Here is a 26,910-nt window from a genome sequence, read left to right as displayed (position 1 = left end):
CTACATGGCTCAACATTTAAAGATAGGGAATAAATTCAAATCCCTACATCAAAATTTATGAGGCACCACTGAGGTTTTCAAGAGGGTTGTTATTTGGTCAGGGGGAGCCAGGATTTATGAGGCACCACAAAGGTTTTAGAGAGGATTTTTGTCTGGTCAGGGAAAGCCAGGCATAGGTGAGTACAAGCCCCGGGCAGGGATTCCCAGCAAGGCTGGAAATTGCAGTAATTTATAGTAAAACCAAAATTAACTTTTCATGATTTTATGATGAGATGGCTCCTAATATTAAGATTGAATTAGGCTGGGTTCATCAGAGATTTATACTCAAATCCATTGCATTTATGCTCCTACCCACCTTCTTTGTACAACAATAAAAACGAGTATGGGGACATAGCTCAGGCCTATTGTGGCCCTGCCATGGATTCAATGCCCAGCACAGAGTGGAGAAAAAAGCCCCTGCAGTTGAGTTCTCATCCCCCAACTGGTATGTGGCCAGAATCCCACACTTTTGGGAATATGACTGTGCATATGTTAGCCCCCTGCCCAGTGTCCATGGGTAATATTGGTAGGTGGAATGACTTTGGGTTACTGTGCAGGATGTGAAAGACTTAACCAAGTCAAGTTAAGAGTAAAGAATACAATTGTATTTACTTTCCAGGAAGGGGTGTTATGCTCGAATTCGGGAACCCCAAAAGAACACCAGAGACCCAAGATCAATGTAAGCAGCAAAGAGGTGTTTGTTGCGAGCTAGCTCAGTCCTCGGCACACACACACAGCAACTGGTGATGCTAAGAGGCCCCGAGCCCAGGGTTTGCAGCAGTTTTATACATTCTTTGGAGAGGGCAGGGACTTCACATGCATCACAGCATCCCTTAGCAAATCATCACACACCGCGGGAAAATCAAATAACAACTCTAAAACATGATTAGCACATTCACTGGCGGGAACAAATTGGGTAGGGGTGATTGGTCAATAGAAAAGGGGTATTCATTTGAACTGATTGGTTTAAGCCAAGAGGGGTGTACTTGCTGAACTACATGGTTTCCCAACACCATAAACTACTGGGAGGGTCATCTGGCATCCCAGGTATTTCCCTGTCTCATGCTGACTGGTGGCTGTTAGGGGGCTGCTATGGATCCCCACCTAGCCTGACTGAGTCAGGGACACCTGGCACAGCAGATCTCTCCTGTTATTTGTAGATAAACAACTTAGCAGGGTGGGAATGTGCTTAGGAATGCTCTTTCCCTTTCTTGGACAGGCTTTGCTCTTAGGCAGAGGCGGGTTTTTCAGGGGTAGATACTGAAGCCAGAATGAGACAGGCAGTCAGTATAGACAGGAAAATGGAGTCAATTTTGAGTGAGTCTGGGAAGTTGGAGACTGTCCCCTGAGGGACAGAAATATTAATTCCTTCAGAGCACTCCTTGCTCCACCCTTGTCAAGAACCTGCCCTTGCTCCTTCCTGTTGCTAAGGTAGCCTGTCCCAGGAATTGCCCCTTTCTACGGAGAGCTATAAGGTTGTTAATGTGTCCATGTCTGCTCTATCCTGCCCTTCCCCCTTCAGCCCCCCTGTTTGTCACCTTTGTGCCATCTCACCAAGCATTCCTGGGCCTAGTCACCAAGGCAGGAAGGAGAAAGATAAGGGGGAAAGGAATGGAGAACAAAGGAAGCCTAGGACTCACAAAAAAAAAAAAGGTTGAACCCCTTGCTTCTGGGAATACCAGGATACCAGGATGGCTCCCTTCTTCCTCCTGGGGAGAAGTCCATGTTCCTCATTTTTGAATAAACCCTGCTTTGTGTGCTTGCCTGGGCTTGCTTCTCTAATGTTCAAACTTCAACATGTGAGGGGGCAGAACTCCTCTCCAGTAACCAGCGGTATCAACACCACAGGCCACATGTGCCCCAAGTGGGGTTTCATATGCAGGCTTCATGGGCCCAGCTGAGCAGGGTTGTTGTTTCTTTCTGGTGTAACTATCAGTTGAAACCCAGGAAGTGAGAGCCCTGGGTCAGCATCTAGGGATATGGTGCTTACCAGGCAGGAGCAGGTGGGCTTGTGGCTTTTCTTGAAAATGTTGGTGCCTCTGAACCACTGATAAGGAAAGAACACAAGGGAGGGGATCCTACCTGAGAGGTCAATTCAGGTCAGTCTGTGCATGAAAAACCAGCCTCTACCTCAGAGCAAAGTCTGTCCAAGGAAGGGGGGGCTGGGGGGTGACCCTTGTTCTTACAAATACCCACAGAGCACTCCTAGGCACATACCAACCCTCCCACCCTGCTGAGTTGTTTATCTACAAATAACAGGAGAGATCTGCTGTGCTAGGTGTCCCAGACTTAGTCGGGCTAGGTGGGGACCCATAGCAACCTCCTAGCAGCCACCTATTAGCATGAGACAGGGAAAATATCTGGGATGCTGGATGATCCTCCCAGTAGTGTATGGAGGTTCATAACATTTTGGGAAACCCCATAGTTCATCAGAAACACCCTTCTTGGCTTAAACCAGTCAGTTCAAAGGAATCCCCCTCTTGTACTAGCCAATCACCCCTACCCAATTGTTCCCACCAGTGAATGTGCTAATCACGTTTTAGAGTTGTTTCATGATTTTCCCGTGGTGTGCGATGATTTGGTAAGAGATGCTATGATGCATGTGAAGTCCCTTGCTTCCCCAAAGAATGTATAAAAGGGCTGCAAACCCTGAGTTCCATGCCTCTCAGCTTCACCAGTTGCTGTGTGCACATGGAGGACTTAGCTAGTTCACAATAAATACCTCTTTGCTGCTTACAGGGATCTTACACTCTGTGGTCTTTTGGGGGTCCTGAATTTGAGCATAACATGCAATCAATGGGGTGAAGTGTGTCAAGGGGGCACATGACCATGAGCTCACAGACATTTTATGAGACCCACAGATGCCTGAAGCCACTGATGACACCAAACCTACATACAGTGTGCCCTCTACACACATGCCAATGACTGATTACCCTTTCTATAAACATGAGAGTCCTAGACAGCCCCTGAAGAGAGGGTGAAGGACACGGTGCCCTTGTCTTCCTGGTGTAGCTTCACTGATCAAAGTTCCTTTCCTGCTTTTCATCATGAAATTTTCTGTTTGGTTTTGAGGTAAACAGCATGGGATCACAAGAGTCAGGTCACTTCCTAAAACTCCCCTAATAGTGGAATGTAGAACATGGACATTAAGCACAAGGCAGCCATTTTATTTCCAGTGCACATTGCTGCCTTAGAGGATTGACTCCCCTTCCCCATTTTCCCCTGTTCTTCTGGGGAGAGAACACTGGGCCAAATCACCAACACCGATTGCTTTCTTTCTTAGCTCAGGCTATCTCCTCAAATGATCAGGGGGCAGAAGGTGATGAGAATTACAGAAATAATTGTCAAACTGTTTTTATGTTTAGATATCACACATGTGTGATATATGTGACATCTTTAAATATTGTTTTAAAAATTTTGTGACTGGTCTTGCTAAGTTGTCTGAGGTCACACCAGGTGATACTATATATGTACATAGGTATCTTTTTCTTTGAGGTTCTGTTGTATATTCCCTGTGGGGCTCGATCCCTGAGCTAGATCTCCAACCCTTTTATTTTATTTTCAGATAGGATTACACTGTTTGTGAAGCCAGATTTAAAGAGAAGAGTCTATGTAGGTAGGGTAATGTGGTCCAATAGAAACCATAAAGAAAATGGAGTCTAATCTGAGCCTGGGAAAACCAGAAAGACACCTGAGATATTGAAATATTAATGTCCCATTGTTGTAGAGACAAATGAGGCAAAGCACCAAAGATAGCAGGAAACAGTTTTATTTTGATGCAGCCAGGTTCAGAGGTTACAGCCTTTGCTGTAATCAATCAATCCCCTGAACCTGAGTTCAGGGAGTTTCAGAGTTTTATACCCAGCCTGTAAGGACAGTGGCTCAGAAATTCACAGAACTTCACATAAAAGCAGCTTTTTCTCTCACTGTTCTGGGCAAGTTAACTCTTCAAGGACAACACCTGAGAAGGGGAGAGCTGCTTCTCCCCTTTCTTCCCTCCCCCTGCCAGCTGTTACCATGGAGCCCAGTTGTAACTTATCTTAAAAATGTAGACATCTCTGTGAAGCCCAGCTCAAGGCCAGAGGCCTTGTTTGCACACTTCTTCAAAGTACTATACTGGATGCATTTGTGATAACTAGTAAGGGGGTGTCAGCACCTCCAGTGCTGGTATCTTCTCTGCCAGTGGCCAAGTAAACAGGGTGACATAAAAATAGAAAATTTATCTACAATGGACTCTTTTGGTGACAGTCCTAAAATCAGCCATGGGGAAGAGGGCTTTTCTGTCGAGAAAGAGGGTGCCACTTCACCATGACCCTGGGCAGGTCCTAAATAAGGGTTAATGAAGTAGCTCCCAGTGAAACAGGGAGATGCTAATCAAACCACCCTAGGCTGTTCCTGCCCTGGTTTCTGCTCCCTGCCCCATCAGTCCACCAGTTTCCCACCCTTTGTTCTTCCACCTTCAACCCCATCACATGCACAATAAAGAGAAATAAAGGACAGGAATATGGGAGGACAAAAGATGACCTTAGATATAAAAGAGAGAAGACCTCTGTTTTCCAAGAATTTCTCCTTTGGAGTCCCCTTCTTCCTGGGGGGTGGGGTGAATCTTTTCTGCTCTCCCTTTTTTTTTTTTTTTTTTTTTTAAAGAGAGAGTGAGAGATGAAGGGAGGGAGGGAGAGAGAGATATAGAGAATTTTAATATTTATTTTTCAGTTCTTGGCGGACACAACATCTTTGTCTGTATGTGGTGCTGAGGACCGAACCCGGGCCGCACGCATGCCAGGCGAGCGCGCTACCGCTTGAGCCACATCCCCAGCCCCATCTGCTCTCCCTTAATTAAGCCTTGCACTTTGCACTCTCCACGTGCTTCTCTGGTGTTATACTTCAGCATTTGGGGAAGCAAGGACCCTTCACAGTAAATACGGGTAACACTGTAGATCCTGACCTGAACCTTGGGCTCCTCCTGCCTCAGCCTCCTTAAATAACTTTTTAAAAAATTGTTCTTTGTTTCTGTGGTGGAGTTCACACCCAGGACATCACCCATGCTGGGAAGGCAGTCTCCCAGAGCCATAGCTCAATCCCATCCTTACCAAGTTCCAAGCAAAGGCTTCTAACTGGGATTTTTTTCCAGCCCAGCAGAGACACTCCACCTGAAATGGGCTGGGACCAAGGATCTGTCACTCTAGGGAATTTTAGGAAGTGATTGGATACCATTAGCTGTCAGTCATAAGGCAGAGGCGTTCCTGGAGGCGGCCCATTAGGGTGGAACTGTCCAATCCGATTCCTGAACAGAGGGGAAGGGCGGGCTTTTGCAGTCTCTTGGGCTTTTCCTTTCTCACCAATTCCGCCCCTTCCTTTCCGGTCCCCACGTGCGCTACTCAGAAGGCTTAGGTTACTCTGATTCGCCTGTGTCCCCGAGATCTCTGGTGCCTGGAGGTTCCTCGAGAACACCAGGTCCCCAAGGAAGACAAAAATGGTGAGTTTGTGACAAGGACTGAAGTTTCCAGGCCGTCAGCACCTGCCTTAGGGCCCCGCAGACGGGTGAGCTGCAGAGCGTGGGGGAGTCGCCTCTGGAGGTTGCCCTGGGTCTTTGTCCTTTGGTCCTGGGGGTTGGGCTGGAAGGTAGAACCTTGAAGTCACCTCCTGGCGGCTGACCCTAAGCCTCTGTCCACTGGTCCCGCGGGTGAGCTGGGTGTTGCTTCAGAGGGTGCGGCCTAGTCCTCCATGGTGTTTGGCCCTGGGCTTCTGCTCCCTGGGCCTGAGGGGTGGGCTGGTCCCTGAGGTCAGCTCAGAGCAGGAGGCCCAATTCTCGCTGGCAGGTGGCCCTGGGCTCCATCCTGTGGCTTCCATTGTTGAATGGGCTGCTCAGTTCTCCAGCTTCCCTTCCCCTCCCCTCCCTGCTGGTGGCCCGCCCCCATTCTTCCAAATGTGCAGGAAGCAGGATCCCAAATCCACTTTCCTTTTCCCTGTTCAGAGTCTCTGAAGGCTGCTGTAGGTGCTTCATTTGCAGTTGCCTGCTGCCTTCTAAAATGCCATGTTCCTCTCCACTTCCCATCACTCTCAAATGTCTGTACCTCTTCCTGTGTTGTAAATGAACAGTCTATTAAATTTCACTTTTCCTCTAGTGAAGTATTGCAAGGAATATTTTCTTTTTATATGGGGGATCAAAACTAGAGAAGCTTTGTCAGTAAAATCCTCAGGAACCCCCCCCACCCCACCCCCTTTTTTAAACAAAGAGGTGTCTACCACTTGTTTTGGACATTTTCCTCCAACTTATGATCATCCTGCCTCAGCCTCCTGAGTCTCTAGGATTACAGGCATGTGCCACTATCTCTAGCAAGCATAACACTTTTTTTCTGTTTCTGAATATCATACTTGAGGGGAAAGAATAGTCACTTGGCACATTTTGTGTTCTGGTAAGATAGCTGCTCTAAGTGAAATAAGGCAGTGGATTATTGGTACTAGGGATATTGAATCTTAAGCTACATCCTCAGCCCTTTTTTGTTTGTTTGTTTTTGGCAGAAGGTATTTGTTTTACTTGCCTTTTATTGCTTCTACATGAGAGTAAAATGCATTTTGACACATCATACATAAATAGAGTGTAACTTCCCCTTTTTCTGATTTTTCCTAATGTCTGTTCACATGGTCATGTAGTCAAATAGGATAATAATGTCTGATTTATTCTCTTGTCCTTCATCTCCAGCCCTTTAAAATTTTATTTTCAGACAGGACCTGGCTATGTTGTCTATTCTCGCCTGGAACTTCTGATTCTCCTGCCTCAGCTTCTCAAGCTGTTGGAATTAAAGGCACTGGCCACCATACCTGAGGGAAATAGCTTATTTTGACCCAAATATTAATGACCATCCTCAGGAACATGGATTCAATTTATCCTGAATGATATATGTGTCCCATTCTGGAAGAAATTACATTTTTTTAATAACAGGGATTGAACCCAGAAGTACTTAATCATTGAGCCAGATCCGCAACCCATATTATGTTTTACTTTGAGACATGATCTCTCTACATTCCTTAGGACCTCACTAAGTTGCTGAGGCTGGGTTTGAATTTAGCAATCCTCCTGACTCAGTCTCTCAATCTGCTGGGATTAAAGTTGTGCCTCACTGTGCATGACTGACAAGAACATTTTTAAAAGAAAGTTATGCATGAATACATGAACCAAGTGCATTGGTCGGATCATCAGATGGGTGGCTACAGTAAAAAAGGGGAAATTTCTTCTGGCGGTCCCTTATTACATTGTTAGCTTTGGAAAATGGTGGTTATATGTCGGGTAAGGTTGGTAATATATTCTGAGAAATTCATTTGTTTGGAGAATTTTTGAATAATACAGAAATTAAGGTAATTGGCTTTGAAAGACCCTTAGAGAGCCCAAGATAATTGTTGCCAACCATACAGAACCCTGTCTTATACCCTCATGGTGGTCTAGTTCCCCGAAGTCAGGTGGTCTGAAGGTTCATTGATATAGTGCAAGTTCATAGAGAACTTCAGTTCACACCTGTAAAAATTCTGGTTTCATTTTTATCTTTCTTAGGTGTAGACACCAAATCTGATTTTCTCAGCCAGGTTTTCTTTGGACACCTCAGAGAGTCCTATGTTCTCAGCCACTATCCTTTCTTGGGGCTGCCACCATGTGCCCACAGCTGTCCTGTGCCCTGCATGGTACAAGGAATTTTAGGCCCTAGGTCAGCTCCTCTTAGAGGACAGCCAATGTTTTGAGGTACAGCCTCTTGGGGGATCAGCTGAGGTCTTGGCACTAAGGAATCTCCTGAAACAAGCTTCATCTAGACAGCTAACTTCTTGGGACCTTGTTTTCCCCAAGCCCTATTCCAATTCCTTGGAGAAAGTTGGACAGTCAGCCTGTGGATGCTGGTGCTGAGGGGCCAGGTCAGCAGTGACTCCTGCGCTTTCATTCTCTCACAGTGTGAAAGAGCAAAGCCTCTCCCAGAGCATAAGGACCACCCACCCCAGTGCAGAGCTGTGCAAACCTGAAAAGCCTCATAGACTCGAATCATGGTCCAGGTCCCTGGGAGGGTGATCCTGGAGGCTTTCAGTGAGCAAGACCAGGAGGGAGCATGTCCCGGCTCTCAGGGACCTTCCCTGCCCCTTGAGCCTGACACATGTGTGCTCCCTCAGCACCAAAGCTTTCTGTGTATCACTTTGAAATGATGTGCTCACTTTTCTGATGCCCAGGTTTATTTATTCAGAGCCAAATGGGAAGGGCCTGGGAATGTGGCTCAAGCGGTAGCGCACTCGCCTGGCATGTGTGCGGCCCGGGTTCGATCCTCAGCACCACATACAAACAGAGCCAAATGGGATGGACTATTATTAAGGAAGCAAGAAAGAAGTGGATTTTAAAGTCTAGTTATATATCCAGTGTTAAAATCCACAACTTACAGCCAGGTACACTGGGGCACAAATGTGATCTTTCCTGCTCCAGAGGCTGAGACAGGAGTGTTGCAAATTTGACGACAGCCTTAGCAACTTAGCTGGGCCTTACACAACCTGATGAGACTGCATCTCAAAATAACATATAAAAATGACTGGGGATGTGGCTTAGTAGTAAAATATCCCTGGGTTTAATCTCAGGGGAACCAAACCAAAAAAAAAAAAAAGAAAGAAAGAAAAGAAAACTCCTAATTACCTAATTTATCTTTTGCTATTCCTGAGTGTGCATAGAAAGTTTGTAAAGATTCAATCTTGTCTTTCAAATTGAAATCCAACTCTAGATTCCAAAATGCCACATAAGATACAGAGAAACTTTGTCTCGCATTATTGCTGAAAAATAGTGGTGGATAAATTTATGAATGTGATTTCATAAAAACTAATACCTGTCCTTCACAAGGTGATAAATTTGACAATGGATGCCAGTTTTTCACTGTTGTTGTCTGGACTTGACAGGTTCCTGTCAACTGTGTGGTTTTTTGGTATCAGGAATGGAGCCCAGAAGTGCTTAAACACCAGCCCCTTTTTTGATTCTTTGTTTTGAGACAGAGTCTTGCTACATAGCCAAGGGTCTCAGACTCCTGAACTGCTGGGGTTACAGCTGTGCACCATCACTCCCATCTTCATTGTAAATTTTAAGGACAATTTTGGCAATACCTGAAATACAAAATTATGATCATTTAATCACTGAATATCAGTGAAATAGTAAATGGCACTTTTTTCTGGAAAGGAGCGATACATCTGTCTAAATAAGGGTGCTGATCCCCTCAGGGTGCTGATCCCCTCAAGAGCACTCCCACTATGTCACCTGATTCCTGTTCCCTCCTAAGTGCCTCCTCCTAGGGCCACTCCTTTGGGAGCAGGCCTTTTAGCTTATGAAATTTGGGTGCAACATAAATGCTCTCTCTACTCTGTCTGTCCTGTACAACATTTTGGCTGGTCTTAGATACAGTCTATTATTTTCAATTTTTTGAAAAGTATTTTTTGTTGTTGCTATAGTTGGACACAATACCTATTTATTTATTTATATGTGGTGCTGAGGATCAAACCTAGGGCCTCTCATGTGCTAGGCGAGCACTCTACTGCTGAGCCAGAATCCCAACCCTCCTATTTCCATTTTAGATGTAGTTTTTCTTATGTTTACCCCCAAAATACAGTAAACCATGCCCTAAATTTCACAGAATTTACTGAAATGCTCAGTGTGTTTTTAGAGAGTGTAGATTATGGGAACATTGAATCTCCTTTGTGAGAAAGTGTGTTGTCTTTCCATTGATTTTGTTGTAATTTATGCCTCTAATTGTGTACCTTTTGTATTATAATCATTTTTATCTCTCATTATGTGTATTTTAGGTTTTTTTCTGTGTGTGTGTGTGTGTGTGTGTGTGTGTGTGTGTGGACTGCTGGAGATTGATCTGAGGTTCACATACATGCTTGGGAAGTTTTCAAATACTGAGCTACTCTCCAGCGCAAGAGAATTAGTATTGTAGACTGTTGTTTATTTATTTGCTTTCTTATTGAGTGCTGGGGATTGATGCCATGGACTTGCTCATGCTTAGTTCTCCTCCAGAAATGAATTTCAATTTGTGAGCAAAGTTCTGGAGGTGTGCAGGTGTTATAGTGGGGAATAAACCTACAGGCACTTGACCACTGAGCACATTCTCAGACCTTCTTCTTATGTATTTATTATTTCTTTTTCTTTTCTTTTTTTTATATTTTGTATAGTTGTAGATAAACAAAATACATTCATTTTGTTTGTTTACTTTTTCTGTGGTGCTGAGGAACATATCCAGTACCTCGAACATGCTAGCAAGTGCTCTGGCACTCAACTACAATCCCAGACCCCCTTTGAATTTTTGATGAAGACCAGTCTCTCTGAATTTCTGAGAATCTTGCTAAGTTGCTGAGACTGGCCTCCAACTTGCCATTTCTCTGCCTTGACCTCCCTAGTGACTGAAATTACAGGTGCACACCACCACACCAGCAGTTGTAATGACTTTTTAAAAAAATATTTATTTTGTATTTGTAGTTGGACACAATACCTTTATTTTAGTTATTCATTTTTATGTGGTACTGAGGATTGAACCCAAAGTCTTGCACGTGAGAGTCGAGTGCTCTACTGTTGAGCCACAACCCCAGCCCCTGGAATGACTTTTGAAGACTTATCATCCAATTTATCTCCAGATGGAAATAGTATTGAAAATCAGTTTCCTTGCTTTTGTCCATAGTTTTGAAATTTGTACCTATGACTCTTTGCTTTATTTTTGCATTATTATGAAAATGCTATTTAGCATATACTATTATTTCTTATGTATATATTTGTAAAACTTCATGGCTTGGTAGTTTATTTACTTCTTTATTAGTTAGACTTTGTTTTTCAGAGCAATTTTTGGCTTACATAGTTAATTAGTCAGTGTTCTCTAGAGGAACAGCATTAAGAGGAAGTTTGATTATAAGAGGGGACTTATTAGATTGGCCTACTTGACACAAAACTGGATGTCCACAGTGGCCATCTGCAGCTGAAGAGTTTTAGGAGTAGTTGCTGCAGAGTCCAAGAGGCAGAACAAAAGGGATCAGTGGTGCTGCCCTGGTCCAGACCAAAGTTTCTGGAAACTCCTTGGAGAATCACTGGCAGACTCCACTTTGGGAGAGTGAAGAAGCAGAGTATAATATTCTCAGGCCATTGCAGTAGCAATCAAGAACTCATTGGATTGGGGCTGGGGATGTGACTCAAGTGGTAGCGCGCTCGCCTGGTATGCGTGCGGCCCGGGTTCGATTCTCAGCACCACGTACAAACAAAGATGTTGTGCCGGCCGATAACTAAAAAATAAATATTAAAAAAAAAGAACTCATTGGAGAAGAAAGGAGCTTGATCTGCTGCTACTTCCTTCTTCTTCCAACTTTTGTTCCACCCAAGACACAGTCCTATTGGATGCTGCTGCCTAGCTTAAAAAGGTTTGCCAGTTTGGCTCACTATGCCACATGCCAATCATTTGTAGACACACCCTCATGGACATACACAGAATCTCATTAATCATCAGTATTTTTTAATCCAATCAAGATGACAATTAAATGTGCCATTACTCATGGTATGGAATACCCCTTCTCTCCAGCCGATAGTCTCCACTCTTTTCAACATATTGCATTGGTGTAGGGTGTTTGTTAGTTACTAAATCAGTGTTGAACATTTGATAAAGAGAATGGATGAAGCAACATGTTATGATAAGCCAAAGTTCATCCTTTACCTTAGGGTTCCTCCTCTGTGTGATGTGATTGTGTGTGTCACGTAGTTTACAAGATAATGTCATACAGAAGAGTTTTACTGCTCTGGGAATCCTGGGTTCCCCCTGTTCATCACTCCTCCTCATTCATCCCCCTCTCTCTGCTCCCAGAGTCCCTGGCACCCATCAGTTCTGCTAGTGCATCTATAATGTTGTCTTTTCCAGAATGTTCTTGACTTGGAATCTTACTGCACTTGGCCATTTGAAACTGGCTTCTCTCACTTACCAGTCTGCCTATAAGGGTGCTGTATCTTTCCAGGCTACAGAGCTCATTGTCTGGATGATGTTCATTGGGGTCGTTAAACTGCATCTTGTCCTTTCAGTATTGAAAAGTGTATCTTCTTGCATCTAGCTTTGGGCAGTTCTGGATATGGCTTCTGTAGTCACTCCAGTGAGAGTTCCTGTGCCCATAATTTTCCCATCATTTGCATAGACACCTGGAGTGTGATGATTTTAATTGTACAGTTTTTTGCATTTATGTTTAAATTTTCCATTTATGATTATGAGCATCATTCATAGTTTTCTTTTCTATTTAATACTTTCCTTTATCTATTTAATTTGGATAATATGGTAACTTATGCCTCAGAAAGAATTAGGAGGTGTTAACTCAGCTTCTATGTTCTGGAAAAAATGTAGAAAATTGGTGGCAGTTCTTAAGTGTCTCATGAACACCTGTTTGAGATGTCAGAGCCTTTCCTTGCCTTTTTGGGAAGTAATTAGTTATTGAGTCTTTTTTTTTTTTTTTAGCAGCCATGGACTGATCCCTAGTCTGTAAGTTGTAGAAGATTGTCTCTCTCAAAGAAATGGTCCTGTTTCTGCAAGTTGTCTAATTTGTGTCAAGCATGTTTATGATAATCTTGAAGTCCCAATGCATGGTTGACGATGACACTTTTAAATCTGATAGCAGGTTTTCAGTCCTCTTTGCTTTTTTCTTTAATGTTATTGTATATTTTTCACTTTTATTTCTTTCTTTTTATGTGTCAGTGAAGATTGAACCCAGTTGCTGGCAAGCACTAGGCAAGCACTATTCCACTGAGCCACAACCCCAGTCCCGGTCCTCTGTATTCTTAGCCTTATGTCAGTTTATCATTGATGCTGATGTTCATGAAGAACTTGGTTTTGTAAACTGCGGATTTCCTGGTTGCGGTTTCATCAACACCTTCCTGTGGTTAATTTAGGTTTTTCTTGCCCTTCTTTCTCTGGTTTTTTGAAGCGGCAGTTTCAATGATTGCTTTTAGCTCTTTTCAGAAATGTGCGTTCAATGACTGAGATACCAATAGAGCACCACCTCTAGTGTTCCCTATGAATTTCCTATAATGGACTTTTACGTTTTTTTCCTTCAAAATGGTCACCTTTTCTCCTTAGTCACTGCTTCAATATGTGTCTATTTAGAGCCTTGTGTTTCACGTCCCCTTCCCTGGAGGCTTTTCAGCTGCTCCTGATTTTATTTCTGCTTTAGCTCTCATGATCTTTGAGCATAGGTGGGATTTTACTGGTGGTGCACTTGTAGGGGTGTTGTTTATTTCCTGTGCAGTGTTGCTGTGACCCTGAGACCTCAGTGTGCTTCCCCTTCAGTTAAAGGCCCATGAAGCCCTCCAGCGTGCATCATTGTCCTGACAGAGTCAGGCTGATGTCTCTGAGTATAATTGTGGATTCTTCATTGTTTTGGGTGGTTCTGTATGTTTTCAGTCCTTGAGTATGGTTCTGTGTCAGTGGCAGGACATTTTCTTTTTGCCTTTTCCATCACTGTGCAGACATCATAGCATGCTTACAGATGTGAATGGTGGCCTGTTTCACACCCAGACTGTGTGGGATAGTTCAGGAATCTGGGATACAAACTTGTTGCTTTACCACACTCTGGAAGAGCTTCTGCCTTAGGTTTGTTTGCACCACCATTGCTGGAGGAACCATGAATCTCTTTCACAACAGACAACCATTGCACATGTGGCCCAATGTTGATCAAAATGTCCTTGAGCAGAACATTGGTATGTGTCTCATGATTGTACATTGTGGTAGTGAACCGGCTGCTGTTAAGAAGAGTTTGCCAGTCTTTAGACATTCATTGTTCCCATGAGACTTAGAAAAGTAGTGCCTGCTGTTTATTAAGAAGATTGTTTGAGAGTTATTGTAAGGCTGTTGTTTGGACCAGGTGACAGTTTTGGGTCATTGAGTTATTTCTAACACATGTGCCATCTTTCACTTACCCCATTCTGGTTTGACAGTAACCACAGGGAATTATAAAGTTATTGTGTTTATTAATAAATAAATTAAATTAATCAAATAGAGAACTCATGTTTGTTTTGGTGATTTAATAGTAAGCTAGTTGACTAAATTTGTTCTGGAGTAAAGCACCTGCAAACTTCTAGTTGTTCTCAGTGTAATCACACAGGATGAGCTCTATCTCCAGCTAATGCATTGTGACAACCTGTGTGAAAGGTTGTCTAAATGTTGTCTAGGAAGGAATCTCCTTAGTGACCCCATGCCCAGAGGTTGTGGGTTAGGGTGGGTTCTAGGCATTTCTTTAAGTATGGAACAATAGACTTTCAGAGGAAACAACACATCAGTATTACCATGTTGTCTATATTAACTTTGTAGGTACAGGGAGCCAATGTGGTTGGCAGAATCTATCTCAAATGCCTAGTTTCATGATTCCTGCAATTTCCTTCTCATCACCTTTCTTTTCTTAAGATAAGTACTATCAGAAGTCCTTATATTAGCTCTGTACCACACAGGACATTTCTAGGAAATGTAATAGAGGTGCAACCAATAAAGAAGTTTGGAGTGATCTGGGAGCCTGTCTTACTTCCTGTGAACTCACCAAAGAAAGGGTATAAATCATTATGATGTTTGCCTTCTGAGTAGTGAATTTCTAGTGTTGAAATGGCTGGAAGAAGTTGAGTGCAGTAAAGATTTGATGGACCAAATCATGGAATTAATTGAGAGGCTAGGGAATCATGTGAACATCATGCATGTTGAGTATAGATTTCTCATGCTGTCAATCTCTCCTGGCCTCCACTATACATTTGGTGGAATATTTTAGATCTCAGTGACCTTTGATGATGTGGCTGTGAACTTCACCCAGGAGGAGTGGGCTTTGCTGGATCCTTCCCAGAGGAACCTTTACAGGGATGTGATGTTAGAAGTCTTCAGAAACCTGGCTTCTATAGGTAATAATGATGTTTCTAAAATTAGTCAAATAGAGAACTCATGTTATTTTGTTCATTTATGTAGAAGGTTAAAAGGGAATCAGTTCTTGAATTATTGCAGCATAAATGGCACCTACGATTTGGCAAAGCATTTCTAGCTCCTAAATATTCATAAAGATTGTTCTGTTCTTCCATTTAAGAAAACAAGTGGGAAGACAAAATCACTGAAGATCAGATTGAAAACTCTGGGAGCAATATAAGGTAACTGTACTCACAAGAGGAATTCGTGAGGGAATCTGAGAACTGTCATATAATATTTAAAGCAAATCAACCAATGAAGTATTCATAATTTGAGAAGTATTTATTCTTATAATGTTTTTACCAGAAATATATACTTAACTCTAACAGATATTCAGTATTTTCAAAGTATTTGACATTCAAACCATACTATGAAATTGCATATGAGAATATCACTATTTGGATAATAGCCATAGAAAAGCTGTATTGAAAAGGATTGTTTCCTTTCAATCTCATTATTTTCAGGCAAGTTGAGCAAGTCAGAAAACCTAGCCTTTACCTGATGTTGGTAGTAATGTAAGGATCTATAAATAAATAGCAAATTGTGAATGAATCAAGCATCGATTATGTGCCGGTCACTTCTTCTTCAAAGAAGTTATATGGTAAACTTCAAAGGCACAAAATAGTGTGGGGAAACCTTCAAATTGATTCCAATTCTTAATTGAACAAAGAAAAATTTTAATAAAGTAAATCCATGTGACTTTATTAAATGTGCCAAAGAGTTCATATGTCCTTCATTCCTTAATAGGGACATCACATCTCACTTTGGACACAAATACTACAAGGATGAGGAATGTGTAGAGAAGCCATGTGAATTTAAAAAATTTTGGAAATCTCTTTTTTCTCCCAAAAGTGTTCACACACAAATGTTAACACAAACTGAAGATGGACCATATGAAAGTATAGTACATGGGAAAGTCATCAGTTGTTCCAGTGACATTCAAAGACATGAAGAAACTCATACTGGGTGGCAACCTGATGAATGTCAACAATATGGTGAAGCCCCTTCTTTTCTCCTAGGTGTTCAAAGACACATGAGAACACACAGTGAATGTAAACCTTTTCAATGTAAGGTATGTGGGAAAGCCTTTTATTTCTCCTCTTTATTTAGAAGGCATGAAAGAACTTATTCTGGAGAGAAACTCTGTGAATGTAAACAAGGTGGTCAATCCTTTATTTCACACACAAGTCTTCAAAGGCACAAGATCACACACACGGGGAATGCACGTTTCAAATGTAAGGTATGTGGGAAAGACTGTGCTTATCCCAGTTTATTTAGAATACATCAGAGAACACATACTGGAGAGAAGCCCTATAAATGTAAGCAGTGTGGCAAAGCCTTAGCTACATACCATCAGCTTTATAACCATGGAAGTATACATACCAGAGAAAAGCCCTATGAATGTCAACAATGTGGAAAAGCCTTCACTACTGCCTCTTGCCTTAAGATACATGAACGAACTCATACTGGAGAGAAGCCCTATGAATGTAAGCAGTGTGGGAAAGCCTTCACTCAGTCATCTCACCTTCACTCACATGAACAAACTCATACTGGAGAGAAGCCCTATGAATGTAAGCAGTGTGGCAAAGCCTTTGCTATGTCCAGTAACCTTCAAATTCATGGAAGAGTACATACTGGAGAGAAGCCCTATAAATGTAAGCAGTGTGGCAAAGCCTTTGCTAAATCTGGTGACCTTCACAGACATGAACGAACTCATACTGGAGAGAAGCCCTATGAGTGTAAGCAGTGTGGCAAAGCCTTTACTCAGTCCTCTCACCTTCACTCACATGAACAAATTCATACTGGACAGAAGCCCTATGCATGTAAACAGTGTGGCAAAGGCTTTGCTAGATCCAGTGACCTTCAAATACATGGAAGAACACATACTGGAGAGAAGCCCTATGAGTGTAAACATTGTGGCAAAGCCTTTGCTAGATCCAGTGACCTTCACATACATAAAAGAACTCATACTGGAGAGAAGCCCTATGAATGTAAGCAGTGTGGAAAAGCGTTTGCTCAGTCTAGTCAGCTACACTCACATGAAAAAACTCATACTGGAGAGAAGCCCTATGAATGTAAGCAGTGTGGCAAAGCCTTTGCTACATCCCATCAGCTTCACAAACATGGAAGAATACATCCCCTATGAATGTCAACAATGTGGAAAAGACTTTGCCACATCCTGTCTGTTTCACATACGTGAAAGAACACATACTACAGAGAAATTGTATGCATGAAAACAATTGGTAAACTCTTCTGTTATTACTGTTTCACTCATATACATGTAAAAAGTTTACTGGAGAAAAATCCTTTGAATATGAAATATGGTAAATCAATATTTCATGTTATCCTCAAACACAAGAAATTGCTCACACTTCTGAAAATATATGTTTGTGTGTTTGTGTGTGTGTGTGTGTGTGCATGAGAGAGAGAGAGAGAGAAAGAGAGACTGGGGATTTTCTGGTGGTGGTCTACCACTGAGCTATATTCTAGTTCTTTATTACATTTTATTTTGAGACAGGGACTTGCTGCATTTCTTAGGGTCTTCCTAAGGTGATGAGGCTAGCCTCCAACATTGATCCTTTAGAATCAGCCTCTCAAGTCTCAGGGATTAAAGGCATACACCACCACATTGGACTCAATAACTCTTCAAATGTGAAAAATATCACAAATCATTCCATTTTCCCTGTTGCTTTCAAAGCCCTTTCACTCACATTGAAAAACAAACCCTCTGAATGTGGGGGATTTGCTACATCCTGCTAGCTTCCCATTCAGTCCTGTTTTCTTTCTCATATATGAAAACACTCACAGAGAGAAGCCCTGTGAGTGTGAGAAATGTGGGAAATCTAGTTTTCTAAGTATTTTACTAAGGACTGGGATGATTCTTTTGGAATAAAAAGAATAAATCCTATGCAAATAAGAAATATAAAGGTTTCAGCTATTCTAGTTTTGTTCAGTTGTATGAAAGGATTCATACTGTAGAAAATGCTGAGGATAAGCCATGTGGGGCAGTATTCAACTTTCAGAGTTTTCTTCAAAGGTGTAAAGAATTCACATCTGGGAAGATCATTTTCTCTCTTTAAAAATTGTTGTAAGACTTTCAACTTTCCAGGTCCCTTTGAACAGCATTTAGGAAATCACACTAGAGAAAAGCCCTGTATGTAGAAATGTGGAGGACCTTTGCTTGTTTTAGATCCATTTGAACTTGTTCAGACTTGAGTAAATTTTCATTTTATTTATTTATTTTGAGAAAACCACTGTAGGTGTGAGAAAACTGGGTGCCTTCATTTCTTTTTTTATCTATTCAGAGGTAATAAAAATGCACCCTGGGTTGGAGAGGAGCATTGCATCATCATGAAGATTTGAAAGCAACATGTTTTTCTGGGTTAAATCTCTTTTTTATTGTTAGATTCCATTTTCATGTGTTTTAAGTCTTTTCTGTCTGATGTTTCATTACATATTGTGAATGTTAGTTTAAGCCTCTCTACTCCAGCCTTTGGTACAGACTGGTAAAATGTCTCCTCTGAACTTTCTTCCTCTCTTTCTTTAATCACATTTTACCCAGGAGTGCTCTACCACTGAGTTTCTCCACAGTGTTTTTAATTGTTATTTTTCGAGATGGGGTGAGGCTGGGAGCTGGAACCATAGGGATGTTTCTGTGTACCCTGCAGCTGGCCTCTTTTTTGTCCTTGATTGCTTATTGATCTGTTGATGACTCTGGGACCCCAGTATTGTCACTTATGCTTGTTCTAAGTCTCATGTGTTGCATTGTATGTAGACACATTAAAGAGCATTGAAAAATAATGTCATTTGTGTATTTTATATGGAGAGGCACTTTCTCAAAATATATTTTGCCCTATATTTGAGTTGCTTTCTCTTTTCTTTTCCCAGTTCTGGGGACCGAAACCTGCCTTGTGCATGCTAGGCAGGCATCCTAGCATCGAGCACTCCCGTAGCTCAGGTTGTGGGTTTGCTGCTGCTGTGTGTGTGGACCACACTGATGACCACATCAGCAGATGCAGCTCTGCAGGTGTTTTCTCCACAATTGCAGATGGTCTCTTTCTTCTGAAAGGTCTTTTTTACCAGTGAATTTTTTTAAGAAAACTACATCCAACTTAGCTTTTGTCCCCATGAATAATACTTAGGTGGAATATTCCAAAAAACCCAGGCTTTTTTTCTTTCTGTGTTAGAGTTCCTCAGGAGCCCTGGGGAAATAGTGTGATGGTTTTCTTAATACACACTACATGACCAAAGGCTTGGTAAGGAGCATCACAGTCTAATCTTCTAATATAGTGGCACTACCTTCTCCACCAAAGAATCTTAATTAAGCTTCTCTAGAGACCTTCACCATAATCTTCTTTCAACAGAATGTCAGTAAAAAATTTTTCAAAGAACTCAATGTGGGTTATAACACAGGCTTCCTTTTTTGTGTTAAAGGTTAGAAGACCTCTGACCAATCTTAAAATCTGTACACAAAGCACTTTCTGTGAACTAAACAGAACAAAACAAAAACCACCTTTATGTATACCCCTACAAAAAAATATAAACCTCTATTTCTGTCACACTGGGTATAAATAAAGATCAATGAAATTCCAAGCAGTGATCTAAAAAATTTTAGGTGAAACCCCTCAGAACCCTGCATCTAATTATCTGCTCCTGGAACATTCCTTGGGTGTCTAGCCTCATGTGCCCTACATCACTAATGGAGCTACAGCCTCCAACCAGGTGATATTGTGCAGTACATGATGTGGAGAGGGCTGTTTCTGCTCAGGCTAAAGAATTCAATGACCTGTCCTATGGACTCAAAGCATCCTGAGCAAAACTTCATCCCCAACCTTTTCAGGGATCATGGATCTTTTATGATCATTGCTAAGAGTTTCTTACCTGCTTCAAATTTTTAAGGTAGCCAACATGCCAAAGATGAGGTGATTGTCACTGCTCTCTCTCTTGCCAGCCTTTTGCTGTGTCTCTGTATTCATTTGGAAAGGAAGGCCAAAAGAATGTGCTGTGGCACTTCTGTTTTTAATAAATACAGTTTAGGCCATGCAGGATTACTGTAAACTTTTTTTCAGCCTAATGAGACAGTGTGGCAATTTCCTAGTTTTACATCTTTGATTTAGTAAAAATATTGCATACTGGTGTATGAGTACTTGATGCAGTCTGGACTTCTTTGTAATAACTTCATTTGCCAAAGGCAGTAGTTGCAGGCTTGCTATTGGGCTGTGTGAGGAAATGGAGTGAATGCAAGTGTCCTAGGGAGCCAGCATTCTTTGTAGGAATTCAATCTTGGTGAGTATATCAGTGCAGGAATCAGACGACTAGGAGGGTACAGAATCTCCTGACAGGATCTGCCTATCCTTTTTGGTCAATAGTGGGCTGGCAGGTGGATGGCCACCTTCTGATGGATTTGGGTTTTTAGATGAGAAAGTAGTGAGAATATATGAGAATTAAAATATTCTTTGTCATATTTGAAGATATGATTTGGATGCCAAACACAATAACAAGTAACATTTTGGACCTTGAATCACATATTTTCCTTTCATATATGCATTTTGTCACAAACTTTTGTAGTGTGATGCTTATGTGAAACAAACTGAGATATATATGGAGAGATTTATTTAATGGAACAGTGTACTAGAAGTTTTAAAGACCTGCAGCAGACTTAAATTCTACTCTTGTTAAAATTCTATGAAAGACTATGAAATTCTCAAAATTCTTGTGAATCCCCAGGTGCTGTGGCATACACCTGAAATCCCAGTTGCTCAAGATTCTGAGGAGGAGGATTATGATTTTTTTTCATTTTTTTTAAAGAGAGAGATTTTTTATTATTTATTTTGTAGTTTTTGGTGGACACAACATCTTTATTTCATTTTTATGTGGTGCTGAGTATCGAACCCAGTGCCCCATGCATGCCAGTTGAGCATGTTACCATTTGAATCACTTCCCTAGCCCATCTTTTCATTTTTTTTAAATTATTTTTTAGTTGTCCATGGACTTTATTTATTTATATGTGGTCCTAAAAATGATACCCAGTGCCTCACACATGCTGGACACGTTGTCAACTACTGAGCCACAACCTTCAACCAAGGGTTTTGATTTGTATGGTGGCTTACCTGGATGACAAAGATTAAAGAACTCAGTGAGACCCTGTCTCTTAAACGTAACTCAATTAATAAATAAATAAAAAAGGCTGGGAGGTGGCTCAGTGGTTGAGTTCCCCTGAGTTCAATTCCCAGTAATCCCAAGAAAAATGCATTAGGAACCAAGTTTTAATAAACTGTATTATGGGTGGATGGGCTTCTCCATTATACTTTTTTCTTCTTTGGATTCTCAGGCATGGTTTACTAATTCAGTAACTCTGTTAAACTTACCAATTCAATAAAAGCAAGTGTATGGTTTTAAAAAATAATAATATAGCAAGATCCATGAGGGGCAGCTTCCTGCTCTGGGAACCCTCAGTAATTGATAGTCATCACAAGTTGCCATAATGTGCTTATCATAAAGAGTTCGTGAAAGCTTCTATTGTGTAGGAGTCTCTGAAGGTTCTAAAAGTGCCTGTCTTTTCAGAGTGTTTTTTTGGAGGAATTCCATAAGGAGGTCTCTGATTTATAGATGATATCATTGGGGAGATCAAGTAAAACTGATAAGTGAAGAACACATTGCCACATGGTCCAGTGCAGCCTAAAAGGTGTCAGACTTTCTTGTCTTTAAGGAGTGTGTTAAGAACCCTTGGAGGTTGAAGTCAGCAATTTAGGATGTGCTCCTTCAGAAACATGGTGCTGTGAGTCTCTGCTCAGGTCATTTGTGAAAAGCTGATGAGTAGTCTGGAAATTTATTTGATCCTGTTAGTGATAAGGACAATTGCATTAGAATGCAATTAAAATAGAGAAAACAGAAAATATTAGCCAAATCTGAGGACAAAATATATACCAGTTGTTAATTAGATAAGATTAGTAACTTTTATTATACTTGGTATTGGGTATGGACACTTATAGATGGAGTCACATCATCAAATTAGCAGTAATATACCCCAGGCAAAAGTTGAGATAGAGAATATCTGTGTTTCTGTAGTTAGAATTTCATTGTTTCTCTGTGATTACCAGTGACTGTGTTTAAAGATTTCAGGATTCCCAGATATAATTCTGATTTTTTCCATATTTAACAAATTAGAAAATATTAGACTATTAAATGTTCTGAGAAGCACATCACATTTTATTGGAATTTTTAGTTCCCATACACCTTGTTTTAATATCAAACAATAGGAAGTAAATTAATTTGAGATTGATGGTGTTTACTTTATTTATTTATTTTTTGCTATTGTGTATTGCTAAGACCATTGTGGCCAAAGTAGCAGGTTCTGGCAAGGCTGATGGGAGATTGGAAGAAATGAAGAGTAACACACGCAGAACTTAAAAATGAACAGCTGGGATCAGGTGGAGCTCTGCTCTCTGATGGAGCAACAGGTCTAAAGAATTACACCAGCAATCTTTATTGTATATGTTTCATTGATCAGATCAAAGACTATGCAAGCATTACTCTTTGTATTTATAAAAGTTACACAGTTAGCAACAGTATGCAGCTATTTCCTCAGTTACATTCTACAGTTGCAATGTGCAATATTAAAAGTACTGTGCAGCTCTCAAGAAAGTCTATTGTTTAAAGTTACTAATTTTGGGGCAGATCCAGGAGCAGCAGAACTGGTGAAATATTGTGGTTGTCTTAGCCAGGAAGTTCCTTTACTCCCAAGAGCTGTGTGCCTAAGAATAAGGTCAAAGCTGAAAAGACTCTCACAACAGAGTCTGTTCCATGGAGAACATTGCCATAGCAACCAGGCATCCTATACTTTTGCATAGAAACTTTCCCAGTCACATAGCATGCGACTACCATGAAGTAATCAGAGACCTCAATCTTAGACACTTGTCTCCAAGTCATTGTCACTAGTCTCCACAGGGGATTCAACCCAAGTCTGCTTTACCACTGAGCTACATCCCCACCAAGTCTTCCCTTCTTTTTTCCTTTCTTGAGGCAGTGGTGGACTCTGTTGCCCAGGTTAACCTCACACTCATCTAAAACCGGAGCAATGTGGTCTCTGAACCTTTACCCCAAAGGCAGTCACATTTGCAAGGAACTCAGTTGAAGTGGTTAAGTTAAAGTATTGTCACTTTGAAATTCTATAGTTTGTGACTATTGTTTCCAAACCCATTCTACCAGGGCTAGTAGAAATTTGCAAGTCCCTTTTTTATGTCTCTAGATCATAAGAAATAATATTTTTTTTCAAATTTTCATAGATGTACCTATATCACTCAGACCCTAAGTACTTGGTAATGAGTGTCGGCCCATGAGAAACTTGTTGGAATTGTGTGGATACAACCTGCCTTCTGATTTGTCTTTCTATTTTCTTTCTATCACTCTCTTTTTAGTACACTGGGTTGTTAACCACAAACCACATCCCCAGAACCTCTGTTATATTTTATTTAGAATCAGGGTCTCACTGAGTTGCTTAGGCCATCTGTAAATTCCTGAGGCTTGATTTGACCCCACAATCCTTCTGTCTCTGCCTCTTGAGCCAGTGTTATTACAGGTGCATGCCACTGCACCTGGTCCTTTTGCTTTTTTGAGATAGGGTTTCACTAAATTGCTGAGGTTGACCTCAAGCCAAAGATCCTCCTGACTCAGGCTCCTGCATCTCCTGCATTATAGATTTGCACCCCAACAACTGCCTTTTTATGCATCTGTTTATTTGTTGCAGTACTGGGGATTGGTTGCATTACCACTGAACTGCATCCCCAGACTTGCTACCTGTTTCAAGGTAAGCTTTATTATTTTTACTTTTGTTGACAAAGGACTGAATCCACATCAGGTTTTAGACAGACATGAGCTGAGGGCATCCCTTCCTTTTCATATCTAGGAGGCCTCACTTCACATGGACTCACATTTAAGCCTCAGCTGGATGAATGTTTATTTCTCACTTAATTATCAGTGCTCAAGATTTGGGAGAGTTAGGATGAAACAATATGACTCCAGCAAAATGGTAAGAGCATCACTGTTGAGAGCCACAGCCAAAGGGGCCCCAGCAAACTTCAAGCTGATTGGCTCACAGCAGCCCTAGCAAACTTTCAGCTGACTGGCTCACTGTGGCCCCAGCACACTTCCAGCTGCCAGCTGATTGGCTTCTCTCTGGTAATGCTCATTGGGCTGTTTCTCCGCCCTTTCAGACAATGGAGCTGCTCATTGGGGGACTCTTTTGGCTCTACCTACACAACCCAGCTAATCGGCCTCAAGAGCAGGAGGAGTGGGGAGTTGAGAGGCTTGTGAAAAGCCCGTGGTGGTAATTGGGCTCTGAGGGAATTCCCGAAGAGCTCCTGTGGTGCAGCGTGTGTTCTAAAAATAACGTTCCTGTCTTCTTGATAAGTGGCTGGTGAATTGTGCCCAGCCAGACTGCAGCATTTGGTGGCCCACACAGGAACAACTGAGGGTAAGTGATAAGGTAAACTGCTCACCCCTGAGTGCAGGGAGAGAGGATCATAGTCATTTTAAGATTTTTCTATCCTTTTGTTTGTCTTTTGTTTTAAGTTGCCTGTCCCTGGAGATGGGTGAGATGGAAGAAAAACCATTGATATCTGAGGAAAAACTATTTGCATATAAGGAACAGATAGGGAGAAAGGAGGAATGGACCTTTCAGGAGGATAGAAAGGCTGATATAATGATTTTTTGTTGTTCCATTTTTGTTTCATTCTGTTTCGGTTTTGTTTGGTGTTATCTTGTTGGGTTGTATTATAGTTACAATAGAAATATGGGATTAGAAATTAGTAAAAAACAAACCAAAAGAGTGTTAAGTAAATTGTTAGAGGAAGGAGGCATCCCAGTAAAATCAAGAGCAGTCAGGGCATACATTGATACAATACAAAAATGTAGCCCCTGGCTTTTTAAGGAGGAGTTGTTAAATATATCACAATGGAACCATCATGGTGAAGATTTAAAAAGAATAGAAAAGAAAATCCCAGGAACTCTGCCAGTTTGCACATTGCCATTGTGGACGTTGGTAGCTTGTTTGCTTAGTCCAAAGCCTTAAGTTCAGACAATGGTAGAGGAAGGAAAAGACATATTGATTCAAGTAAAAGAGAAGGTCTCTCAAGTTAGTCAGACAGAGGAAAAGATTCAAGTAATAGAGAAGGTCTCTCAAGTTAGTCAGAGGAAAAAATTCAAGTCAAAGAGAAGGTCTCTCAAGCTAGTCAGACCGAGTAAGCAAGTTTAAAGCAGAAAAAGCCATCAGGGGAAAAGTTACAACAGGACACTGCTACTAACACCTTTCTGTCACCAGAGGGCGTAATTGACCAACCAAGAGTGCCACCTCCATATGCTGGGAGGCCCCAAACCCCCATAGTTGATAGATGGGATCCTGAGACAGGACCTCAAATATTAGCATGCCCTATATTTGAGCAGGCAGGAGGGCAGAAAATTCACCATGCTTTAGATTTCAAAACAGTGAAGCAGCTAAAAGAGGCTGTAACAACCTGTGGTTCTCAAGCACCCTTCCCTGTAAGCATGGTCAAATCCATTACCACCTTGAACATGATGCCAGCAGATTGGACTAGTATGGGTAAAGCTGTGCTAAATGGAGGACAATACCTGTTATGGAAGGTTGCCAATAAGGAATTTTGAAAGGAGCAGCTAGGCAAAATGCATCAGCTGGTTATCCTCAGAGAAATCTAGATATGTTGTTAGGAAAGGGACCTTATGAGGATCAGCAGCAATAAATTGCATATGATCCTGTCATATACTTACAAATTTCTGTAGATGCAGTTAGAGCATGGAAGACTTTACAAGGACATGGAGGTTTATAAGGTCAATTATCTAAGGTAATTCAGGGAGCTAATGAATCTTATGCTGAATTTGTAGATAGGCTTATTCAAACAGCTACCAGAGTTTTGGGGAATACAGAACAAACAATGCCGTTAATAAAACAACTGGCTATGAGCAAGAAAATTGTTGGTGCAGAGAGGTCATTAGACCATGGAAACATGAAGATTTAAACACATATATTAAGTTATGTAGAGACATTAATGAACAAGGGCAAGTCTTGGCAGCTGCAGTACAACAGGTTTTAGATGCCAGGCCAAAAACATGTTACAATTGTGAACAAACAGGACATTTTAAAAGGAATTGCCCCATAGGAAGAGGGTTTAACAAAACTAGGAGTAGAATGCCGGGTATTTGCCCATGATGCCAGAGAGGGAGAGTTAGGGCTAATGAATGCCATTCTCAACCACCATAAGGGTACTCCATTATCAAAAAATGAACAAGGACCAGGTGTCTATCCACAATATCATGGAGAAAGGCATCGGGCTCCATTGCCAAAAAAATGGACAGGGAGGCCCAGTGCTCCGGGGCCCACGACCACAAATATATGGGGCACTGGAGGAACCCAGCAACACTATCAGGATAGTGCCCAGGACACATTATCCATTAGATCCCTCACTAGACAAACCAGAGGAAGTGCAGGATTGGACATCTGCGCCTCCGTCAGAACAGTACTAACTCCAGAGATGCGAGTTCAAATCATTCCCACAGGAGTAAAAGGACCTCTTCCCAAAGGAACAGTAGGCTTATTATTGGGATGCAGTTCTTCTACTCCAAAAGGACTTATGATAAGTCCTGGGGTAATTGATCCCAATTATGAAGGTGAAATAAAAATTACAGCCAGTTCTCCAAAGGGTATATCAGTAATTTCACCAGGAAATAGAATAGCACAATTATTAATAATACCCAGCCTACATGATAAATTTTCCAGTCATACTATAGAAAGAGGTTCCAGGGAATTAGGCTCCACAGGTGTAGATTGGGCTATACTTTCTTTAAATTTCTATTCTCACCCCATGATAAAACTAAATATTCAAGGACATGAATTTAA

General features: G+C 41.4%; 1 pseudogene; it reads left to right on the top strand.

Annotated features, from left to right (window-relative positions):
- The first annotated feature begins 8,914 nt into the window (after positions 1-8,914).
- Positions 8,915-17,148, top strand: LOC143639910 (uncharacterized; annotated as a pseudogene).
- The last annotated feature ends 9,762 nt before the right edge of the window (positions 17,149-26,910 follow it).

The sequence above is a fragment of the Callospermophilus lateralis genome (genome assembly GCF_048772815.1).
Source record: "Callospermophilus lateralis isolate mCalLat2 chromosome Y unlocalized genomic scaffold, mCalLat2.hap1 SUPER_Y_unloc_1, whole genome shotgun sequence".
Taxonomy (NCBI): domain Eukaryota; kingdom Metazoa; phylum Chordata; class Mammalia; order Rodentia; family Sciuridae; genus Callospermophilus; species Callospermophilus lateralis.
The sequence above is the reverse complement of the archived record's forward strand: the minus strand, read 5'-3'. Positions and strand labels throughout refer to the sequence as shown.